This window comes from Lygodium microphyllum, chromosome 13 (genome assembly GCF_053477565.2).
Source record: "Lygodium microphyllum isolate KBCC chromosome 13, Lygodium_microphyllum_v1.1.10, whole genome shotgun sequence".
In the NCBI taxonomy this organism is placed as follows: domain Eukaryota; kingdom Viridiplantae; phylum Streptophyta; class Polypodiopsida; order Schizaeales; family Lygodiaceae; genus Lygodium; species Lygodium microphyllum.
In genome coordinates this window covers 102,499,715-102,525,584 of record NC_141147.1, presented here as the reverse complement: position 1 = coordinate 102,525,584, position 25,870 = coordinate 102,499,715, and positions in this window count along the sequence as shown.

Here is a 25,870-nt window from a genome sequence, read left to right as displayed (position 1 = left end):
TACAAAAGAGAGGTGGAGAAACTAACCCAAGAGGCTGCCTCATTACAGGAAGAGCAACAAAAGCTAAGGATAGAAATGGAAGATCAAGAATGAAAGCTAACAGTGCTACCTCAGAGACAGGGGGAAGGTTATGAACATGAGGGTAACCAAAATGAAAAAAGCGTCAAAGCCTTGGCACATCATCTCACTCAAGTTTAAAAAGAAAAAAATACTTGTTGAAGGCAGGGCAAAAGCTTCCCAAATGAGCTTCCAAACCTAGCAACACACCTTCTTGGATACCCTATTGGATGTCACCCAGGCAGAGAAGGGAGAGTCCATAGAGGCAATGAAAAAAAAACTAGGAATGGCTCATAGAGCAGTTGAAAGCAGGACTGCATATGTGGCCACAACCTAGTGCAGTTGGCCCAAGCCTGGAAGAGCAACACCATTATCTCCTATTGGCAAGCCTAACCTCGCAGGAAGTGGACGCACTCGGGTTCATCAAAGAAGAGTAGCAGGATCCAAGCCAGGAGAGGGAGGTGGATGTGAATTTTGAAATGGGATCACAAGAAGAAGAGCTTGTTCCACCGCCTCCTTCCCCATGGCCTAAAGAGTAGCAACACACATACACCTCCATAGAAAGAAAGGCGGCACTAAGTAAAAGAAGAAAACAAATGGTGGAGGACACAAGGAGAAAATGGAATGCCAAGGGAGTGAGGGAACCCTAGGCACCTATCCCACCATGCGAGGATGATGCCCCAGCAAGCTTCCATGTTGACCTTTTAATCTGGGAGAGGCAAGAAATGTCCAGGAGCCCCTTCGACTTTGACTTCCAATTCCGCCACCTTGCATAGGGTCTTGCCCATCAAGGTGATGGAGGAGGTACTTAACATCGGAAGCAGAATCATACAGGAATGGCTGGAGGAGAGAGAGCAAAATCCCACCTTATGGGCCACTCAAGATGCAAATTTGGTAGAATAAGGTTTTTGATGTGCCAAGGTCTGTGCCTGGCTATGAATGTCAACCTAAATGGAGAAGAAGGGACTGCAATGCCAACCTAGACACTTTGATGGCCTTTTGCAACACTCAACCCTTCGAGTAGAATGACCCAACCTTTATGCCCTACCCTCAAAGAGGGGGGGAGTGGATTTTGACTCCAGTGTCCACAGCTGCTACGACTTCCCTATAATCTATAATCCTCATTGTACTACATGTGAAGATGTCCTCGTCTTCACATAAGAGAACTTGTATGATACCCCAATCCAATTCACTAACGAATTCTCTTCATGCCCTGACCCTGCCTTTATTACTACTTGTAATTGATACTCCTTAGACAAGACCCAACCCCATTGGAGGGTGGCCTCCCAGTACTACCTTTTGATCCTAACACTATAGATAGTTGCACGATGGCTTGACTAATGATGCAAGCTGCTCCAGCTCCATGTCTAACCCCCTAGCCCTTTTTGATGTCCCACGACACATGCTTAGGGCACATCAAGGGCAGGACATACCTAGGAAGGTAATTCTTGCCTATGGTTAGACCTGTCACCCTAAGCCCCTTGCACTGCATCTCCCTTATACACAAACTGGGTCTTCAAGTGTGGGACACCACCGAGAGCTTAGACCCATCTCCCAGCTCCTCAAGCACGTGCACCACGCACTCCACGATAAGGCAAAGACACCCCCATGTAGTCCACATTTTTTTCTTTCCAGGTACAGACAAAGGCATCAACCACTAACTTCGACGGCCCCATCATCCATGCAATACGCCCTTGACCCCCACCACCTTAATCGGGTGATTTATTTCTTCCCAAGATCAATTCCTTTGCATCCCCGTCATCATTCACTCATACGCCCACCCTTTCTCATCGAACCCTTATCAGCTCAAAACCACAATGTCTTGGGACTAGCAACCACCTACAAGAGGGGTCATTTTATGCAACGACATTTTCATGAAGGCAAACCAAGGTAGAGGTAGATCGAGGCAGCCCTAGTCAAAAAGTGATTGAAGAAGCTCATTTGGAATAGCACATGAGACAATAGCCATGGAGGGCTAAATAATGGATCCATCCAACTTTATCTTCAATTTCAAAGATGGATCCACACATTTGCCTCTCTCCACGTAGGGATCCATCCAATACAATATTCAATTTCAAAGGCATAAATCCCTCCAACACACCCTCAACCGGGGCTTGTATACAAACTCAAAAAAGCCATCTGGCTACACTCGTTACCCCTTCCAAAACCACTCTGCATCATTACCATGGGACTAGTACTCATCTAGGAGGGGGTAATGGTGGAAAAGTTAACCCTGAGACAAACAAGGTGGAAAATAAAAAAAAATCTAAAGCAAATGACGAAGGTGCACCAAGAAAAATATGGAAACACAAGAAGCACAAAAGAGTCCTAAATCAAGGAGAAAGGCGCATAAGAAAAAGTGCAAGTCAATACTTTTGTAAAAGAGTGCAAGGCGCATCATGGTTTATTTTAAGAATGCGGGCTCTCACCCATGCAAATTGTAAAGGTAGATTGGTGATAGGAAGGAAGCTAGGAAGATAGGAGAACAATGGAAAAAAGGGCCTAGGCCATGGCCGGCCATGTAAAAAGGGGATGACCACCCAAGGGAAAGAGGGTTTTGTATATAAAGTTCAAAAAGTGAATGAGAGCTCATTCTTTGGTGTGTGGCAAAGTGGACTCTTCTTCTACTCTTTTTCTCTTCTCTTGCTTTCTTTGTGAGTGCATGAGGGAGGGAGTGTGAGTGAGTGAGGGAGTGAGTGTGTGAAGGTGAGGGATCTTGGAGGTGAAGCCCTCCACCATCTCCTCTCTTCTTCTTCTTCTTCTTCTCTTCTCTTCTCTCATCTCGCGTGTGGCTATGGAGGATGGAGCTTGGAGAAAGAGGCTTGAGTATGCTTGAGCATGCATATGAATCGTGGAGCTATCAGAGTGCTTGAGAGAGGAAGAAACTCAATCGGGCATCAAGGTAAGCTCACTACACTCGTAGACAGGGATAATGTGTCAGCTATGTGAGAGGTAGCCATTAGTGCTCGCTTGAAACGATTGACCAATAAGCGGTCCGTGGGTCTTGGCAGTTGAGCTAGAGCTCGTGCCTCTACATTAGACGATATTCAAGTTGCTGCCAAGGATCAATAAAAGGTGTATGCTAATCTTAAAAGGCAAGAACGAATCTTCAAAGGAGACATGGTCTTCGTCCGTGTCCATCCAAAGAAGAGTTCTTTGTCTTTAGGAGAATTTAAGAAGTCTAAGATATTGTGGACCTTATAAGGTTCTCAAGTGCTTAGGACCAAGCGCTTACAAGGTATAGCTCCTTGAGAATATAAAAATCCATAATGTATTTCATGTTAGCTTATTGAAAGCATACATAGCTAACCCTAACCATATCCTTGATAATCAACACGTTGTAATACCTAACCAAGGAGTCCTTGAGCTACAACCTAACTGAGTAATTGATGTAAGGGAGAGAAACTTGAGTAATTGATGTAACCTAACTGAGTAGTTGATGTAAGGGAGAGAAACTTGAGGAGTAGAATCCTTAGAGAATATCTCATATAGTGAAAAGAATACCCTGAAGAGGATGCCACTTGGATTGACCATGAGTCACTATGTAACCAATATCTCCAGTTTCAATCGAGATGAGGACATCTTGATTCCTCTAAGGGGGAGAGGATGTGATATCCTAACTTTTATTTAAAATCTTTTCGAATTCTCTCAAATGGACTTGAAGAACTCTAAAATTATTAAATAGAGAAGATCTCGACCAAAAAAAACCCAAGGATCGTAAATCGATATTTTTTCCAAATTGACAAGGATTGTAGCCACCCGTCACGGAAGTTACCACGTGAACGAGAGTTATGTGCCATATTAGTCATTAGTGTTAGTGTCTATAGTATGGATGGTCCAAAAATACTAGATTTTTGGATGAAACTAGCATGTTTTTGATATTTTGGATATTATTTATTGTAAGTATCCTAAAAATCTATGGAAACTTCTACAACAGGGTATCTTGTAAAAAAAAGCAAGTGGCTTTTTGAGCCACTTTTGGAGATTTAATAGAAAAAGAAGGATTGGCAAAATTGTGCGTGTCACAATCGCAATTTACAGGCAGCAAACATCACTTCAAAATGGGGAGGAGGAGGAGTGATCTGGAATATTTTTGACCAAACATCTTAGGTCGTGGGATTTTACCCCCCTTTTGGAGCCAATGAAACCATCAGATTTGCGATTTGAGCATCACATTGCATCTTGGAAGCTTCAAATTATTGATTTTACTAAGATTCCCTCCATAAAGAGCTCTTCTTCTTAACCACAACCCTTCTTCTCTAATTTAGCTATAAATAAGAGGCATGGGGAGTGGTTTGAGAGAGGTCTGAGTAAGAGGGGAGAGGCCCTTCTTAGGAGTATAGAGAAAGAGGGAGGAAAAGAGAGGGAGGTAGAAGGATACCCCCCACCAAACCCCCCCCCCCCCCCCCAAGAGGCTGTGCTAGAGAGGGGGAGAAGAGAGAGAGGGAAGAAGATCCCAAGAGGCTGCGAGAGAGGGAATTAGAGAGGGGGTTAGAGAGGAAACGAATTAACTAAACATCCCCTTGTCTCAGTTTTCAACTCAGCAAGCTACTCTCACGTTCTCCCATCCCAAATTTATTCTACCTTCTCTATCTCTCGAACTTGCTTACGAACAATGGCCCCAAAGCAATGAGGCAGAAAGTCCATGAAGTCCATCGCAGCCAACGGTCAAAGAACAGGTATTTCCGGAGATACGGGAGTGCCCGAGGTTGTTGGAATTGCCACTACCAAAACAGAACATCGAGTGTGGCAAATGCAAGTGCAAGCAAAGATGAAATTCCCAATGACGTTGTGCCAAACTAGGTTGTTCACAACTCAAAAATAGGCTATTATTTTCATATCGCCAGATAAAATAATAAGGTTTTTTTTCAAAATTAAGTACATAAAATGTTAGCTTTTGCATTTAGACTTATAGGAGATGTCAATTTCATCTAGAGAGCATATTAATACACACATAAATGGTTAACTGCTACCTATGATTTGTGGATAGATTAATCGAAATTATAATTTGTAAAATCATGATGGAAATAGTTGTAGGAGGTTATTGCATGAAATGAGTAAAGGATGTTATCTGCACTCGAGATTAGTAAAATAACTCGATATATTTATTGCTAAATGCGACAATGGTGATTAACACTTAAAAAGTGAGTCTATTTAAAGAATCTTGTAAATCATCTCATTAAATTATTGTTGCAATATTTTTGTAAGTACCGACTAAAGAAATTGGCTTATGTGGGGTAAGTTAGCCCTAAACGGGGAATTCATATCTTGCTTAACAACGTTGAAAGATTTGTACTTAACACTTTTTTATGGGAAGAAGAATCTATTAAAATATGCAGGATCTAGAGCATGGCAGATGCGGAAGCTATGGAGATTGAAAGAGGAAGAAGAAACTCATGAAGATATTGACCTTGACAAAGACAAATTGTCACATGAGTGAATTAGGTTCCAAGATTGAGACTTGGACTCATAAACACAATCTTGTGTGTGTACAGTGACATAGACACTTTATTGGAAAAAAAAGAGTACTATCATTGCAATAGAAAAAGAGTGCAAGTACAATGCTTTATAGGAATTGAGTGGTGGCACTTTATTCTACTGTGCATATGGGATTCTGGTCTTGAGCCCTCAATGCTCCTTATAAAGGGATTGAAGTAGATGTGATTGCAAATATCTCAACACCCCTCCTCAATCACAACAAGAAGTACAAAGCGTGTAGAGGCTTTAGTGAAAGCGACACCTGCAAAGTGTGGGCACACCATAAACATGGCAAAACACCAGAGGCTGTCGCATGAAAGGCTAAGTGTGGGTACCACAAACATGATGGTCATCCATAGCCTGTAGCACAGGCCTCACAAAGTGTACAGAGGCTTTAGTACAAGGCTTATTTGAGGAGTTTATAAGTTTATGTTTGAAGCACTAGGGCTGGGAAATACAAGGCAAACTCTTAACTAGTAGAACACTGATGCAAACATCTTCTTCCATTTTAATGTTGATTCCTGCAAGTTGGGTTAGAAGTCCTTCCATGTAGTTTAGATGTGTGGAAAGTGATGTGATGGACTTCATTTCAAGCCTGAAAAACTCAATCAAGAGACCATACTTTGATGATCTAGACTGTGCACCAAACAAAGTGTCAAGTCTCTTCCATGTATACTGTGAAGTATCATAGTTATCCACATGGTGGATATAGCTGTCGTCTAGCTCTAGTTTGATAATGGCTTGAGCCTTATCATCGTTATTTTGCCAAGTGACAGAAAGTTCCGCATCACGATGCTTATTTTCTTTTCCAGTGGTAATGGCCCAGAGGCCCTTCTTCATCAGGATGACTTTAGTGAAGTTTGGCTATGGCTTCCTAGATTAGGGTTTTGACCCAGCCCTGGTTTTTTGCTAATTGTGGGAGCTACAGTGGATCATTTAATTTTTTTTAAAAATGGAAATGAAGCTCTCTTCATGCTCTACCAAAGCCCCATGATGATGGACATGATTATGATGGATTTAAGCGTGTACGACCGTAGACGACAGCAGTAGGCAAATATAATTTTTGACCTTTTCTCCAATGCTGGTATCACGTGCATGAATCTTGATGAACTTTATGATAGGACGAAGCGCCTTGACTTGGGGAAGATTTTCATAGAAGGAAGTTTTGGGAGATGTGCCTTGGTTGAAGAGATCTCAGCTCTCCAAGTCAAGTAGGTCTTGTAGGCTATGGCAGACACACAGGGCAACAATTATGAAGAATCTCAATGCTGAGTTTGGAATGGCCTAACATTGAACTCTGAGGTGACAAAGAGGAGCTCTAGGAGCAGGCCAACACTTCTCTAGAGGAAGACTTGCCAAGATCTCTTTTGGTTGAAGAGATCTAAGGGCTTGGAGTGGGATAGGTGCAGGGTGGCTATGGCTGCCACAAGGTCAAATGGAGAGGAAGGAGTAGGAGATGAGCTCCTAGACTTAGCTGGACTAAGCTCAAGCTGAGCTAGATGAGAGTAGAATGGAGTTGGAGGAGCAGTGCCATGCTTGACTGTGCTCTGATACCATGTTAAAATATGCAGGATCTAGAGCATAGCAGATGCAGAAGCTATGGAGGTTGAAAGAGGAAGAAAAAACTCATGAAGATATTGACCATGACAAAGAAAAATTGTCACACAAGTGAATTAGGTTCCAAGATTGAGACTTGGACTCATAAACACAATCTTGTGTGTGTACAGTGACATAGACACTTTACTAGAAAGAAAAGAGTACTATCATTGCAATAGAAAAAGAGTGCAAGTACAATGCTTTAGTGGTGGCACTTTCTCCTACTGTGCATATGGGATTCTGGTCCTTAGTCCTCAGTCCTCCTTACAAAGGGATTGAAGTAGGTGTGATTGCAAATATCTCAACAAAATCCTCGTTAGAATGTAAGGTTACCTTGGTTTAAGGATCTACCTTGGCTATGTGAAGCCATGAACTGCACAATGGTGTGATTGTCATTGTTTGAAAGGGTTGTTTGTGTTTCCTAGAATCTAGATCTCTAATTAAAAATATTGACAAATAGGATAAAAGAAAAGATTGTGCTAGGCTACCCCCAAACTAGCTGTGAGACCCTACTCCAAGGGGGTCATGATTATCTCTTCAAGAGGCGTAGTCCGGCTCTGTAAAGCGGAAAGGTCCGTCCATAGGGATAGTCTTAAGGAGTAGGAAATGTGGATGCTAGGGGGGTTCTAGCCATAAATTCTACATTACTTCTAGAATCTAGCCCCTTCGCAACCCAGGATGGGATCCTAGAATCCTAATACTAGTTACAAGGGAGGAATCTTGGTGGACTGAATATCCTTGTGGAATTTTGTAAATCTTTCGTAGGATCAAAAAGATGAAAATTGTAATAAACTTTCAATATAATAAAGGATTTTTTTAAAATTCAAGGGTTTTTCGAATTGTATGCGTGTCCGTGAAATAAATTGCGTGAAGGAACCTGTGATTTAATGGACTAATTAAGGAAGTTAATTGTATATGTTTCAATAAATGTGCTATAGGTAATTAAAAAACTAAAGATGATACCCTCATCAAAGGAAAGCGGGTGGGCGTGACCCTTGATGGGTCTGACCAATGGTAGGGTGGTCCCAGTTAGTTGGCAGCTTTTCTAAATCGCGATAGAAATAGAAAGACGATAAATTGCTAAAACTAGTCATTAGGTAGAACTGAATTGCATTGTTTTAGGGGACCAGAATGGGATTTTGCCTTATGGGTAGGAGGGTTGATGTACCACACTACCCTCTATCTCCCATTCTCTTTGAACAAAGTGCAATGGCACGTGCGCTTCAATTCAAGTAATCCTGTAGAAAATGGAAACTTGAAATTACTGACACTAGCTAGCTATTAGGAGACCCGTTTGATCTTAGGAACCCAAAAATTTAGGTCGATCCTAGTGGGTTCAGCCGAAACTCTTCCATTGTGATGTAGACTCAGTAGTAGGGCCTAACTGACAAACCCCGTGATACTCCAAGAGAGTGTCGGAGGCAACATCATTTTGGAAAACCTATTGATGAAGTACTAAAAGGTACGTCATGGATTGAGACTGGCTGTAATGGGCCATAGGAATCCTCCCCTGGAATTTTAAAAGAAAAAGTTTTTTTTAAAATAATTAAGTTTAACTTTTCTACTCCCCCCTCTCTCGCCGCCGACAGCAGTCAGGGGAGGGGGAGAGAGAGTGGGAGTGGTGGATGATGGGGGAAGGCATGCAACCTCCACCTACCTACCTCCTCCCCTCCCCTATATAAGGGGAGGACTTCTCCCCTCCCCGGAAAAGAGAGGAGGCTACGCCCTTCCATGCACATCATCGCCCCCTTGTCAGCTACTGTGCCACCCCCCTGATCGTCCGATCGATGTCACCCCCCTGTGACCTGCTACAATCGGTTGCCCTGGTCCGGCGTGCTGCTCCGTCACCCAGCTCCCTTACGTCACCCCTCTCCTCACTGGCGGCGCTGCTGGGCCCTCTGATTGGGCATTTTCCCCCATCCGTGCTGCTGAAACGGCCCTGGGCCTTCGACCCTAACCACCCCCCCTGATCGCCAGCTGCGCGGGGCCTCGTGAGGAAGAGTAAGAAGAAGGGAAGTAGTGGGAGAGAAGGAGTAAGGAGAGGGAAGAAGAAGGAGTGGGGAAGAGAAGGGAAGAAGAGGGAGAGAAGGAGAAGAAGAGAAGAGAAAGAAGGAGGGAGAGAGAGAAGAGTGAAGAAGAGGGAGAGAAGGAGAAGGAGAAAAGGGAAGGAGTGGAAGAGAGAAGAGAAGAAGAGGGAGAGAAGGGGAAGGAGAGAAGGAGAAGGAGAGGATAAGAAGGAGTGAGAAAGAGAAGAGAAGAAGGGAGAGAAGTAGAAGGAGAAGAAGAGAAGGAGGGAGGCGGAAGAAGGAGCAGAAGAGGTAGAGGCAGAGAGAAGAGAAGTAGTAGAAGAAGAGAAGAGGAAGAGAAAGGGAGGGAAGGAGGAGAAAAGAAGTGGGAGAGGGAGAAGGAGAGAGAGAGAGTAGAGGAATAAGAGAGAAGGAGAAGAAGAGAAGGAGAGGGAGAGAGAGTAGGAGGAGAAAAAGAAGAAGAAGAAGAAGAGAGAGAAAGAGAGTAACCGCAACAAGTCACCCAAACCACTCTCTTGGCAACGGACCCCACCCAATGGTCTTTCCCACCTGAACGTGTCAATCCGAAACCGTTAAGGTCCTGACTGCCCAATCTTCACGAGGCAAATGGCTCCCAAGAAGAAAGTCGCGAGAAGCATAGGCGCCCAAGCTACCGGTAATGTTGGAGAGGTGAGCGGAGCGACCAACGCCGCACATACGAATCAAGCCCAGGTTCTAAGATTTAAGATTAATTAGGAATTATTTCTCGTAGAAGGGATGAAAGGGTTGATGACGTGCATGGAACAAGAACGAGTCTTAGGGTTTTGTTTACTCTGATAACTAAGTTTCTTGTGCGAAATGGAAGAGTTTATAATTCACATGAAATGATAGCTTCTACACACATAAAATGATAAGGTTATCACCTTACTTCACATAAAATGATAGCTTTTTAACCAGTTCAGTGCATGAATAGTCATTTAGAATTCACGTTTTGCAATCATGGTCAAAAGAAACACATGTTAATTACTGTTCATGAGATACACTTGCATCGTTAGACAAAACCCTAGACTTTCATGGATGCAAGTCACATGTGATCCGATGTATTAGAATGCATACTTGTTGCCAGGAATAAAGAGAGATAAACGTAGTTTAGGAGGTACAACTATACTAAACACACAATGTGCATGATGGTTAAGGTTGATTGGGAAATCCTGCATAGAACCGCACTAAGACAATTGGAAGGATCACATGCATCTAGACTGTATCTTTAAAGTCTAAACAAAGAATCTTGTGTTGTCATGTGTGTTATCTGACCTTGGTTGGGTTGCGAATAAGGCATGCCTGTTGCCTTGACTGACAATTAGGGACTAAGATACCCTATGGTAAAACCCAAGGGAAAAGGGCAAGTATAAGTCAACTTACCAAGACCATTTGCTTGCGTAATCTTATTTGAAATTATTGGGATCTCGCCAAGTTGCGAAAAGACCCAAGATCGGATGCTGGGAGCATTTGGGAAAAAAAGGAGTCATACCTTAGCAGTCGGTCGCACAAACGATCTCCGAAATGTTCGTGCTTGTACTTAGGTACATTATTTGATTTCTTTGTTCAAGGAACTAATTCAAGGAAAACACTTAATGCTTCAAGTTGAAAGCATGGAGGGAGAGGTAGGAACAGTTACCTTCGACTGTCTGCCAGGCCCTATCCAAGGGGGTTGTTAGCCGCACCGGGTATATGGGCCTATCCCGCCGCGAGAGGTCTCTCCGTGGGTGTTTCTTGGAGCGGGAGGATGCTTGGGTGCAAGGGGAGGCTCTGGCTATAAATCCCTTGCCTTTGGATCTTGTACAAGGGGCCGACGTGACTCGAGATGGGATCTCGAGGCCCATGTACTAGTCAACGGGCAGAACTTGGAACAGTAATCTTGTAGATTGCTGGGATAGCCTTCGGGTGTGATATTGGATGTACTCCAGGATTTTGATAAATAAGAGCAGTTATTGGAAAAAAAAAGGTACCTGCTTGGCATTGTTTTTGTGTCAGTGCCTAAGTTACGTGAAGGAACCCATGATTAATTTGTTTTATTAAGGAAGCTCATTTTGCATGTCAAAACGTAATGCGTTAGGTAATTAGATAACTAAAGCAAACCGAGGAAAGTGTGGTGGACGTGATTTAGGTCCGTCCTATGGAAGGGTGGTCCCGGTTAGTTGGGAACTTTTCTCAAATGATGAGATAATAAGTCAATGAAGACCTAGTGTCAATAGATGTAGAATTTTTGGTTTATTCTGTTTTAGGAGAAAGGAATGGGGCTATGCTGTACGACAAAGAGGTTGAGCTTCTCATTCTTCTCATTTCCCATTCTCCATGAACCAAGTGCAATTTGGAACTGCTCTGACTTTGTTGATCCTACGAAGGGTGGTACAACTGGAGCTCGACGCTAGCTTCTTCTTAGAGACTTTACTGAAAGGAAAGGAACCCTGACCACAGGTCGATCCCAAGTGGGAACGGTTGGACACTTCCACTCGGGACAGACTTAGGAAGACCTAGATCGCAAACCCTGTGTCATTTCCTGCGAGTGCCAGGCAGAGCCTTCTAGACCCTCCTCCCGATGGGCTGCTAGGACGTGTCTTGCAAACAGACAAGCAGACATGTTACAGTTGGTATCAAACCAATGGGATCTAAGATTCACAAAGGAACTTAATGGAGGAAAGTAAAGGGAATAAGGGGACAGCCAGGGGAAGGTGAGTGGAATAGAGCAGTGTTTTCTGTTGAAAACATTTTCTTACTCACTTATGGATGCTGGGTTGCAGAGTCACAAAGCATGGAACAAATTCTTGGTGTTCTAGGTTATGTTTATGACTGCAATGCGTGCTTCGAAATCTCGATGGAGGCTAGGCATGATGAATATTCTAGACCGCATCTACAATCCTTCACCCCTATATGCGGGACGGAGATGGACGGGAGAATTAGGAGTATACTACATAGCAGCCCACCGACTCGCGTATCTTCAGACCAACTTGAAGAGAATAAAGTGGATGGAGGATTTAAAGATCGTGAAGCTGTTCGTCTTTGTCAAAGCTCACGCAAATGCAACCCTGCATGTTGGCAGTCGGCAAGTCAAGGAGAACAAGTATGTGTATGAAGAAGTGACTCGGGTGATCCCTACCGATAGAATCAAAGTGCTAGGGCACTATGAGATGAACGGGTATCAAAGGAAGGGATACCCCAAGCTTCCTATGAACTATCGATTCCTGAAAATCCATGACCCCACTCCATACTATTACTCAGTCCTCCCTGTAGCCGATTGTAACACAATCCTATTTTCCCTAAATTGTTGTACCAATTAGCTTGTTCTACTTTCCCAAAATAAATGTACTCAAAGGGCTATGCCCTCATGAATGAATAAGACTTCTTACTATTGTCTATCCTGATTGTAAATGTTAGCAAAGGAGTTAAGAGATTAGGTCACTTGGCTAAAAGCTGTGCTGGTCATATTAACGCAATATGAGAAACGTTTGATAAGTTTTTAACATAAAGAATCTTATTGCCCAGGCGCAACCCCAAGTGCAGGTTCCAAGTCCGACCCCTGCACTAAGTACAGCCTGTGATTCAAGAGAAGAAGTTCCTTCTCAAACAAATCAAGCCACCTGAATTTGATGGCAAGGGAAGAACGGTTCAAACTGACGGCGAGATCTAGATCGAGTCCATGGAGGACTATTTTGAGGCAGTAGGAACTGCACTTGCTAACCAAGCTATGCTCGCCAAACTTAAGCTTACAGGCGAAGCAAGACTTTGGTGGAAATAGTGGTGCAGAGACCAAGGGATCTTGGAAGGGACAGTCACTTGGGAGAAGCTTAAGGAAGCTGTGCGAGGAAGGTATCTGCCACCTGCCTATCGCACACAGAAGATGAACAAATTCTATGAATTGAAGCAGCTCGGACTATCCCTTGATGCATATTATTCAAAGTTCGTCTCACTCTTAAAGTATGCGCCACCAATGGATATGACATAATATGACACAACAGGTGTCAAAGTTTTGTGTTGGGTTAAATCCACCCATAAACACCTGCTTGGAATCAATGCGCCCAATGGACCTACAAGATGTACTCATTCGAGCTGCACCAATAATACAAGAGGTGTAGACCCAACCAAGGAACAACAGGACTTGGCCTTACAGGGATCAGAACAAGGGAACGTATAGGGCTCAGACTAAGAGAGCGTAGGGTCAGAATCAGGGACAAAGAAAGAAAGCTAGGACCAATGCTGTCAACAACTTCGTTCCTACACAAGGTAATGACCACAATCTATGTTGCTTCCATTGCAATGAGCCCGGACACTTCAAGAGGCAGTGTCCCAAGCTTAGCAGGGGACATCGCCAAGGGCCATTCCAAGGAGCCACCCATGGCCAAGGAGCCACCGTCACGGCCAAAGGGAGAACCTCCAGTGTTTTCAACAAGGAGCTGGGCGAGAAGAAGATCCATCCATGGATGCTGACATTGAGAGAGCAACGGTTCACGCCGCTCTTCACAAGAAGGGTCTGAATCACCAATTCTCGGTAATCCAAACTCCATCGGATTATGAAGGTAAAAGCTTCAAAACCCTAATCGATTGTGGCAGTACACATTCCTTCATTTCACCGATTTGTGCAAAAAGGCTAGGGATAGCCACAATAGATGCACCTACTTTACTTGTGGAACTGGCAAATGGTCGTGAGGTCTCTTGTACTAGGCAAATTGCTAAGGTGAAATTCCTACTGGGTGGGAAGTCGACTTCAGTGAGATTCAGGGTAATGAATATAGGTGTCCATGAATGTTTGCTCGGAATGGATTGGCTAATACCCAATGATGCCCACATCCATTATGGAAAGGGCCAAGTCTCCTTCCGAAATTCTGAAGGGGAACATTGGATATTAGCCAAGAATCATTGGGTATTAGCCGTGAATCATTGGCTAATACCCAATGTGGGCATCATTGGGTATTAAACATTTTGAAATTCTGAAGGGGAAAGGGCCTACCTGTCTATTTGATTAAACTGAATAAGTTAGATCAGAATCAGGAATCTGGGAAAGAACCTTCATGGTTAAAGGAATATGCAGACATATTTCCTGAGGAGCTGACAGAACTTCCTCCTCAAAGGGAAGTCGACCATGAAATCAAGTTGGCGCGCCAGGAGCTACACCAATCGCAAAGAGACCGTATAGGATGTCCATCTCGGAAGCTATTGAATTGAAAGAGCAACTCAAGCAACTGTTAGACCAAGGCTACATCCATCCTAGCAGTTCACCAGGGGGAGCTCCAGTACTGTTCCAAAGGAAGAAAGGTGGAATGCTTCAGCTATGCATTGACTACAGAGGGTTGAATCAATCAACCATTAAAAACAAATACCCCATTCCAAGAATAGATGAACTACTTGACTGTCTTCAAGGTGTGAAGATATTCTCTAAGATAGATCTCAGATCTGGATATAATCAGATAAGGATCAAGGAAGAAGATATCCTGAAGACTGCATTTAGCACAAGATATGGACACTTTGAATTCCTAGTAATGTCATTCGGGCTGACAAATGCTCCTACTACCTTCAACAGGTTAATGCAGGATATCTTTAGGCCCTATCTTGATGACTTCGTACTCGTCTTCTTTGACGATCCCCTAGTCTACTCTAAACAGGAACAAGATCATGAACCCCAGCTTCACATTGTTCTTGAAACAATGAGAGCACACAAGCTTTATGCCAAGAAGACCAAGTGTGCATTTTTCAAGCGACAGATTGAGTATATTCATTATATCAGCGGATGGAATTTCATAGATCCAGCCAAGGTCAGAGACGTTCTCGAATGGCCAACACCAACTTCTGTCAAAGAAATACGTAGCTTCCTTGGATTAATAGGATGGTACATGATCTTTATTAAAAACTATATTTTGATTGTAGCACCTCTGACTGATTTACTAAAGAAGCAAGTAGCAATTGTATGGTCACCTACTGAACAGACCAACTTTGACAAACTAAAGCAAAGCTTAGTATCAGCACCCATCCTGAAACTTCTTGATCTTAGTAAGGAGTTTGAAGTGGTAATTGATGCTAGCACACTTGCCTTAGGATGTGTGCTTATGCAAGAAGGTCATCCCGTATCATACTCTTCAAGGAAATTGAAGAGCCATGAAAGGAATTATGCTACCTACGATTTGGAGCTGTTGGTTGTCATCCATGCTCTCAAACTTTGGAGACATTACTTGCTAGGTAACAAAATTTCCTTAGTGACAGACCACAAGAGTCTTAAATGGATCTTCACCCAGAATGAGCTCAACATGAGGCAACGTCGATGGATCGAAGTGCTGGAAGAATATGACTTTGAAATCAAATACAGGCCTGGAAAAGAGAATGTAGTTGCGGATGCACTCAGTCATAAGGCATTTCTAAACTCTCTTATTTTGCAAGGTCCGTCAACTACAAGGTCACTAGCCACAAAGGTATCAATGCCAAACAACCCAATTCTTGAGCTAGCTAGAGAAGAGGCATGCCATGACCCAGTCTACTAGAAATTGCTAAGGGAGATCCCCATCAAGGATCAAGACCCAAAGCTTAAGACAGAGTATCAAGAATTCTCTGTCAGTAGTGGACTTGTCTACTTTAGGACAAGATTATGTATCCCTACAAGCCAATCTCTCAAGCAAAAGATACTTTGGGAAGCCCATGACTCCCCTTTCTCAGGACATCCTGGCTATGCGAAGACCCTTAATGTGGTCAGGAAGAGCTATTATTGGGATAGGCTCAAGGGCGACGTTCTCAAATATGTCACGGAATGTTTGTCTTGTCAACACATTAAGGCAGAACATGTCAAAATGCCAGGGAAATTGCAACCACTTGACATTCCCCAAATGAAATGGGAATTCATTAGTATGGAATTTGTAGTTGACCTACCCCAAGTTCGAGGAGGATACAACTCTATTATGGTTGTAGTAGATATGCTTACCAAGGTTGCACATCTCATCCCTGTCAAGACAAACTATAAAGCCTCAGACATCACAAGATTATTCATCAAGGAAATATTCAAACTACATGGGTTACCCAGAAGAATCATTAGCGATAGTGACTCTCTCTTCACATCACACTTCTGGAGGGCTATCTTCGAGGCTATTGGGACTCAACTATGTTTCAATATAGCTTACCATCCCCAAACTGATGTCAAACAGAACGAGTCAACCAAGTCATTGAAGATATGCTTAGGGCATATTGCTGTCGCGAACCCAAAAAGTGGATTCAATATTTGCCACTGGTTGAGTGCCTACAACGCTTCTTACCAACAAAGTATTTAGATGACCCCTTTTCAAGCATTGCATGGGCACGATTTTAGTACTCCTTTGAGCTTCTCGGATCCAACCTTGAGGGTAGAAGCTTTGAGGTAGATGCTGGAAGACATGGATGACCAAATCAAATCAATAAGACAAGACATCCAAGTCGCCAAGGATAGACAGAAGGCTTACGCGGACTTGAAATGGCAAGACAGATCCGTCGTTGAAGGTGATATGGTCTTCATCCGCGTATGCCCTAAAAAGAGTTCACTGCCTTGGGAGAATACAAGAAGCTAAGTCCAAGGTATTGTGGACCTTATAAGATCACTAAGTGCCTAGGACTTAATGCTTACAGGCTACAGCTGCCCGCAACCCTAAAGGTTCATAATGTATTCCACGTTAGCCTATTGAAAAAGTATCTACCTAATCCAAATCATGTACTTGATGATCAGCAAGTTGTAATGCCTAGCCAAGGAGTCCTTGAGCTACGGCTTGATAGAGTCCTAGATGTCAGGGAGAGGCATTTAAGGTCAAGGACCTTGAGAGAATACCTTGTCCAGTGGAAAGATTATCCTGAAGAGGATGCCACCTGGATGGACGAAGATACTCTCAACCAACAATACCCCCAGGTCCTCTCAAGATGAGGACATCTTGATTCCTCTAAGGGGGAGACAATGTAATGGGCCATAAGAACCCTCCCCTGGAATTTTAAAAGAAAAAGAAAAAATTTTTAATCATTAAGTTTAAAATTTTTACTCCCCCCTCTCTCCCCGCTCACAGCAGTCAGGGGAGTGGGAGAGAGAGTGGGAGTGGTGGATGATGGGGGGGAGGCATGCAACCTCTAGGTGGAGGGGTGGCCATGCCACCTACCTCCTCCCCTCCCCTATATAAGGGGAGGACTTCTCCCCTCCCGAAAAAAGAGGGGAGGCTATGCCCTTCCATGCACGTCACCACCCCCCGTCAGTTGCTGTGCCACCCCCTTGGCCGTCCGATCGATGTCACCCCCGGCTACCTGCTGCAATCGGCAGCCCCGTCATGCTGCTCCGCCACCCAACTCCCTTACGTCACCCTTCTCCTCATTGGCGGCGTTGCTGGGCCCTCCGACTGGGCGTTTTCCCTCGTTCGTGTTGCTGAAATGGCCCTGGGCCTTCGACCCTAACCACCCCCCTCTGATCGCCAGCTGCGCGGGGCCTCATGAGGAAGAGTAAGAAGAAGGGAAGTAGTGGGAGAGAAGGAGTAAGGAGAGGGAAGAAGAAGGAGTGGGGAAGAGAAGGGAAGAAGAGGGAGAGAAGGAGAAGGAGAGAAAAGGAAGGAGGGAGAGAGAGAATAGTGAAGAAGAGGGAGAGAAGGAGGAGAGAAAAGAAGGAGTGGAAGAGAGAAGAAAAGAAGAGGGAGAGAAGGGGAAGGAGAGAAGGAGAAGGAGAGGATAAGAAGGAGTGAGAAAGAGAAGAGAAGAAGGGAGAGAAGTAGAAGGAGAAGAAGAGAAGGAGAGAGGTAGAAGAAGGAGCAGAAGAGGTAGAGGGAGAGAGAAGAGAAGTAGTAGAAGAAGAGAAGAGGAAGAGAAAGGGAGGGAAGGAGGAGAAAAGAAGTGGGAGAGGGAGAAGGAGAGAGAGAGAGTAGAGGAATAAGAGAGAAGGAGAAGAAGAGAAGGAGAGGGAGAGAGAGTAGGAGGAGAAAAGAAGAAGAAGAAGAAGAGAGAGAAAGAGAGTAACTGCAACAAGTCACCCAAACCACTCTCTCAGCAATGGACCCCACCCAGTGGTCTTTCCCACCCGAACGTGTCAACCCAAAACTGTTAAAGTCCGGACTACGCAATCTCTGCGAGGCGAATGGATCCCAAGAAGAAAGTCATGGGAAGCGTAGGCGCCCAAGCTACCGGTAATGTTGGAGAGGTGAGCGGAGCGACCAACACCGCACATACGAATCAAGCCCAGGTTCTAAGCTTTAAGATTAATTAGGAATTATTTCTCGTGGAAGGGATGAAAGGGTTGATGACGTGCATGGAACAAGAACGAGTCTTAGGGTTTTGTTTGCTCTGATAACTAAGTTGCTTGTGCGAAATGAAAGAGTTTATAATTCACATGAAATGATAGCTTCTACACACATAAAATGATAAGGTTATCACCTTACTTCACATAAAATAATAGCTTTTTAACCAGTTCAGTGCATGAATAGTCATTTAGAATTCACGTTTCGCAATCATGGTTAAAAGAAACACATGTTAATTACTGTTCATGAGATGCACTTGCATCGTTAGAAAAAACCCTAGATTTTCATGGATGCAAGTCACATGTGATCCGATGCATTAGAATGAGTACTTGTTGCCAGGAATAAAGAGAGATAAAAGTCGTTTAGGAGGTTCAACTATACTAAACGCACAATGTGCATGATGATTAAGGTTGATTGGGAAATCCTGCATAGAACCGCACTAAGACAATTGGAAGGATCACATGCATCTAGACTGCATCTTTAAAGTCTAAACGAAGAATCTTGTGTTGCCATGTGTGTTATCTGACCTTGGTTGGGTTGCGAATAAGGCATGCCTGTTGCCTTGACTGACAGTTAGGGACTAAGATACCCTAAGGTAAAACCCAAGGGAAAAGGGCAAGTATAAGTCAACTTACCAAGACCATTTGCTTGTGTAATCTTGTTTGAAATTATTGGGATCTCGCCAAGTCGCAAAAGACCCAATATCGGATGCTGGGAGCATTTGGGAAAAAAAGGAGTCACACCTTAGCAGTCGGTCGCACAAACGATCTCTGAAATATTTGTGCTTGTACTTAGGTACATTATTTGATCTCTTTGCTCAAGGAATTAATTCAAGGAAAACACTTAATGCTTCAGGTTGAAAGCCTAGAGGGAGAGGCAGGAACAGTTACCTTCGACTATCTGCCTAGCCCTATCCAAGGGGGTTGTTAGCCACGCTGGGTATATAGACCTAACCCACCGCCAGAGGTCTCTCCGTGGGTGCTGCTTGGAGCGGGAGGACGCTTGGGTGCAAGGGGAGGCTCTGGCTGTAAATCCCTTGCCTCTGGATCCCGTACAAGAGGCCGACGTGACTCGAGATGGGATCTCGAGGCCCGTGTACTAGTCAACGGGCGAAACTTGGAACAGTAATCCTGTAGACTGCTGGGATACCCTTCGGGCTTGATATTGGATGTATTCCAGGATTTTGATAAATAAGAGCTGTTATTTGAAAAAAAAAGGAACCGGCTTGGCATTTTTTTTGTGTCAGTGGCTAAGTTACGTGAAGGAACCCATGATTAATTTGTTTAATTAAGGAAGCTGATTTTGCATGTCAAAATGTAATGTGTTAGGTAATTAGATAACTAAAGAAAACTGAGGAAAGTGCGGTGGACGTGATTTAGGTCCCGTCCTATGGAAGGGTGGTCCCGGTTAGCTGGGAACTTTTCTCAAATGATGAGATAATAAGACAATGAAGACCTAGTGTCAGTAGATGTAGAATTTCCGGTTTATTCTATTTTAGGGGAAAGGAATGGGGCTATGCTGTACGACAGAGAGGTTGAGCTTTGCATCCCTCTCATTTCCCATTCTCCATGAACCAAGTGCAGTTTGAAACCGCTCCGACTTGGTTGATCCTACGAAGGGTGGTACAACTGGAGCTCGACGCTAGCTTCTTCTTAGAGACTTTGCTGAAAGGAAAGGAACCCTAACCACAGGTCGATCCCAAGTGGGAATGGCTGGACACTTCCCTTGGGGCAGACTCGGGAAGACCTAGATCGCAAACCCTGTGTCATTCCCTGCGAGTGCTAGGAAGAGCCTTCTAGACCCTCCTCTCGATGGGCTGCTAGGACGTGTTCTGCAAACGGACAAGCGGGCACGTTATACTAGCGGACACCTCACAGTTTAGGATAGAAAATGTGTGTAAAGGCTTGACGTAATAAGGGCGTTAATGAAGAGGAGTATTATCTAATATTAGTGCATGAGTTTGATGCTATTTTTTGGCCTTTTAGAATGTAAAGAGAGTGTGCACTCCACCAATGAGGATAAGGTTTTCGTGACATAATTTTTTTTCAAAAATATTTTTATAAATTCAAATAATAAATTTGGTATTTATATATATATATTTTTTTGAAATGAGTAGAGTAATTGTTGCTTTTTAGTAGTAGAGTAGAGTGACTACCATTTTTTAATAGTAATGTTTTATTGCCATATTTTAGTTATTTCTCTTGAGGGAAACAAAGGTGGCAGAAACCTCTCCTCCTTTGAAATCTTTGAGTGCTCAATGCTCATTCCCTCTCTCTTGCCTTCGCTCTACACCCTTTGTAGTTTTTGTTTATTTTCTCTTGACTCAACTGCACATTTCTGCCCTCCATCTTCCTACTCCATGGAGGCGTCTTCTTGTCGGTGCAGAAGACCTAGTGCTTCCATCGAGTCCATAGTCACTTTCAATATGCTCAATGAGAAAGGTAGGCACGTTCGCTTGACCATAACAAAGGGAAGTTGGATAATCATGCAACAAAGAAAGTGGAAGAGATCTTTGATAGGCCCAACCCTTTTTTATCATGCTGGAAGGGCAGGGTAACATATTTTTGGCTTGGTGGATCCAAGAAGACAATCAAAGAAGTGCATATGGAGCATTGTTTCATGCATAAGGAGCTTAACCTTGAGCCCATTACCTATAATCTCCCTCTCCATATACCCAAGAGTTGGTGCATTTTGGTTGCATCTACTTTCTAATATGAATGAATGTTCGTGTTTCTTACTCACTCTATAACTAACAAGACCATTTGATATTAAGTGACTTGTATTCATCGAGTGTCTATGAGTAGTAGCTACTAGTAGAATGTGTGGTAGATGTTCTAGATCTCATCCATAGCTCTGTTTGCCGACAAAGAGCTTTACAAGGGGAAGACTAAAGTGGCACTAGATGCTGAGAGGGGCATATTCTTTTACAACCATTTTTACATACCACCTCCCTCTAGTGGGCAATGGGGAGCCATGTCTAGCCTTCCTCTTCTCAATTTCATGAGTAGAGAGTAGCCATTACCAAATTCTAGAATAAGGGAGAGTTACATATGCAAAAAATTTCACAAGGTGCAAAAATGCCTAAAGCCCAACATTTTAGGTAGTCAAAGCAAAATATCCACTTTTATGCCTATAGCCATTTTCATGGACTTCTTCTCCATTGAAGTTTGGACCTCAAGAACCATGTTCCTAATGAAGCACCCTAATGTAGAAATTATCCTAGAGTTTATAGATACAAACTAGGATACAAAGGTACAAGATGGAATCACCTTCAAGGTACAACTAGATTTCACTATATGCAAATATATGATTGCCACTCAAAACTTCATCATGACATTTTTGTAGAGAAGATGACACCATGTTTGTGGGAAACTACTGCCAGTATACTAAAACATGAGGGAGTTTTTCTCAAAATTCATTACAAGCTATTGATGTTTGGTTGGATGGTGAACTTTTGATCATTATGAAGGTAGGGTCAATGTGTACATTATGACAATTGAGGATATACTTGCACAATGAAGACATCCAACTTCCTACTTCATTTGCCTTTTATGTTGATGATAAAAAGGTGCATTGCTATTTGCATTGTTTATTTTGCTTTACATTCACACAATCAAATGAATTGTTTTCATCACATTATCTTTAACTACACTCTCGATGTTTGCCAGGTGCCAATAAGAAAAGAAAAGAGTTTCACGTGTAAAGAGATAACAAACAATGCCGTGCATCTACATTGCCATTAGTAGCTTGGCAGAGCTACCTTTGAGGATTGCATAGTTACAGGACAAGAGGTACCTACTTACAAGATTCAAGGAGATACACCTAAAATCAAGGGTTAGAATGTGAAAGAAAAATATATATCATCATCACTTAAGAAGTCAATCTATGCTCAACAATCATAAAGTGAAGGTAGACTCACTTCTATAAAGAGGTATATCTGCTGCAATGATAGTGACAAAGATATATAAAGGTAGAGAGTGAGAGCAAAGAAAAAGAACAAAAGTTGTACAAACATAAAGTAGAATAGACTGAAGTTTAAGCATCACAATTAGCATTTGGATAGCACATTTCCTAGTTCTCAATACTTATTTTGTATTCTGAAATCATTCCATAGTTCTTCCTAGGACTATCTTTACTGGTGGTTTTCTCATACAAAAAATAGTAGTTTTTGGGTGCATCCCTAGTACCATTATTATCGATCTCACTATACCATTATTGGTAGTGTTAATACTTTTAAGTATCAAATTTGGTAGTCCCACAATATCTTTCTATGGCATATGGGTACTTTTTGTACATGATAAATAGGTTATAAATGGAGGTTCCTTGTGTCTCATTTGAGTAATCTCTCATATCAATGTATACTAGTCTACTTTGGGTCATGAGAAAATCACATTAGAGCTAACTATAATTGAGAATCGCACCAAATTTCAACAATCTACACTTGAAATGTCACGACCAAGCGATACAGGGGCTGTCACCCTTGGGAGGAGCCTCTCTCAATCAGTGGTGATTGATATGGTGTTCAGTGCACACGAGGATCAACACCAAGCAAAATGGGGGTCCTTCGCCCTAGAGAGGGGCCTCCTTCACCTGGTGATAACCCTCGTGGGGTTCACTCTATTGAGATATTTACAATTGTACCTAGTGTGGCCTCTTTGTATGAGGGAGTTCTAAGCTTAGGACATGCAGGTTGTAGGAATCCCATATGCACAGAGAGGGAAACTACTATCCATCCAGCAACTATAAAGCATTGTACTTGACTACCACTTTTTCATACATGATGAATGCAATATCATGTTTCCAATTTTAGTTAGTGTCTTGGTCATTGTCAGTCTCATACTCAATATTTTGTTTATGAGTCCAAGCTTCCATCTTGGAACCTAATTCGCTTGAGTAATAGTTGGTCTCTGCAGTCTATGTCATCATGATCATTCTCTTTGTGTTCCATCTGCCATAACCATCCTCTAGATCCATGCATTTCAACATGGTATTAGAGCCATGGTGAGCATGGCTTAGCTCTTCTCTCTACTCCTTTGGTCCCTCTCCATCTCTGGTCAGATAAATACTTGCTCAAGATCTCATCTTCCACTTATATTTTCACTTGTATCTTCAATCAAGCTTGTGGCAGCCATAGCTAGCCTACACCCTGCCTCCTTTGAGCTCTTGGATCTCTCTGTACAAGGAATATCTTCATGATCTTCCTTCTAGGGATTTGATCCCTGACTCAAGGCGCTTCAGTTCATCATGACAGATCCCAACATTGCACACTACAGCCATCAACATTGCCTGAATTTGTCATCCCTGTCTCAAAAAGGTACAGAATAGGTCGTATTACTGTTGCTGAGCGCATAGGCCGCAATCTTCCCTGCATATGTAGGGATTTTGAAGCTTACCTCATAAGCTTTCTACCCACTAGATATCTCCCACAATGATCACTTGTACACGTTATTGTCATAAAAAAACGAGTTGCCTGTGTGTCAAGAATCACGTGGTGGGGGGACTTGCTCAAGATGCTGCACCAAACACACACAGAATGCACAAGGAGAAGCTCACTCAAGAGACAAGAAGAGAGATGGAGGCCAAAACGTTTTCTTGCTGGTTTCTTCTTCTTCTTCCACACTCTTTACAAAGTACTCAAAGTATAGATAAGATACAACATAAAGGGAAGTGGCCTACTAAGTCAAACAATGCATAACCGACTACACTAGTCGACTGGCGCTATAACTATGCCAGCTATAAATAGGTGTAACAACCTAAATATAATAAGTAATGAGTCAGTGGCCATGTGAGAGTCATAATGACCATCGACGTGCTAAGTGTAGATGTGTGGACCCATCTAACCTGGCGGTCCATCATCAATGTCCGCATGTGTTGAGCTTGTCATCTCAACACTCCCCCTCAAGCTCAACTGCATCTCTGCGACTCCAAGTAAGCTTCGAAAATTTTGAAGCTTCTTTGTATCCAATGCCTTCGTGAAGTGTCAGCTATTTGATCCTATGTGCTGACATACACCAAGTCAATCTCACCTGCTAGTACTTTCTCTCTCACAAAGTGGTAGTGTACCTCAATATGTTTTGTCCTGGCATGGAACACAGGGTTCCTAGCCAACTGTATACTGCTCATGTTGTCACAATAAATGACAGCTGGACCTTCCACCTACACATCCAAATTAGCCATTAACTTTTGTAGCCATACTACCTCACATGCTGCAACAGCAGCACCTCTATACTTGGCCTTTGTACTTGACAAAGCAACTGTAGATTGCTTTTTGCTGCTCCAAGCAACTGCTGCACTACCAAGAGAGAACATGTATCCGCTAGTAGATCTTCTATCAGACATACTACCAACCCAATCTGCATCTGTGTATCCAAACACCTGTACATCTGTACCTGCCTCATAGAAAAGTCCATAATGTAATGTGGACCTCATATATCTCAATATGCGTCTGACTGCATCCAAATGTGGCTTTCGAGGTACTTGCATAAACTGACTCACAAGACCAACAACGTAGCTCAAGTCTGGCCTTGTAATGGTCATGTAGATCAAACTCCCCACTATCCTCCTGAACATAGTAGGGTCTTCTATCTCATCCCCAACATCAGCACTCAACTTTACATTCTGCTCCAATGGGACTGAAAGTGGTTTGCATGCTGTCATACCATACTTGGACAACATATCCAAGCCATACTGTCTTTGGGACAATCATATACCATCATCGCATCTGATCACCTCAATGCCAAGGAAGTACCTTAGCTCACCTAAATCCTTCATCTCAAACTTCTTCTTCAAAAATCCTTGACTTCAGCAATCCCACTATTTCTATCATCTGTAATAATCAAATCATCCACATAGATGACTATGATGACCAAACTTGCATCTCCATTTCTCACATAAAGTGAGTGATCAGCATCAGAAACATAAAAGCCAATATTGACAGGATACTCTCTTATCTTGTCAGACCATGCTCTAGGTGCTTGCTTGAGCCCATAGAGTGTCTTCTTCAACCTGCACACATACGTGGGATGCTCTAAATCTTCATAACCTGCTGGCTGATCCATATACACTTCTTCCTACAAATCACCATGCAAGAAGGCATTCTTCACATCCATTTGCTGCAACCTACAACCTTTGGCTAGTGCCAAAGCAATCACACATCTGACAATTGCCGTCCTAGCAACTGGACTGAAGGTTTCTTCATAATCTATGCCATATGTCTGGCATAGCCTTTTGCAACCAGTCTAGCTTTGTACCTACTAATAGAACCATCTGCATTGTGCTTAATCTTATAAATCCACTTACATCCAATAGCTTTCTTGCCCTTCGGCAATGATACTAGATCCCAAGTCTTATTGGCATCTGATGCAACCATCTCCTCATCCATTGCTACATCCCAATGAGCATGACCAATAGCCTCCTCAAGACATGTGGACTCAACATCCTCAACTAGTTTCACCATATAAGCAT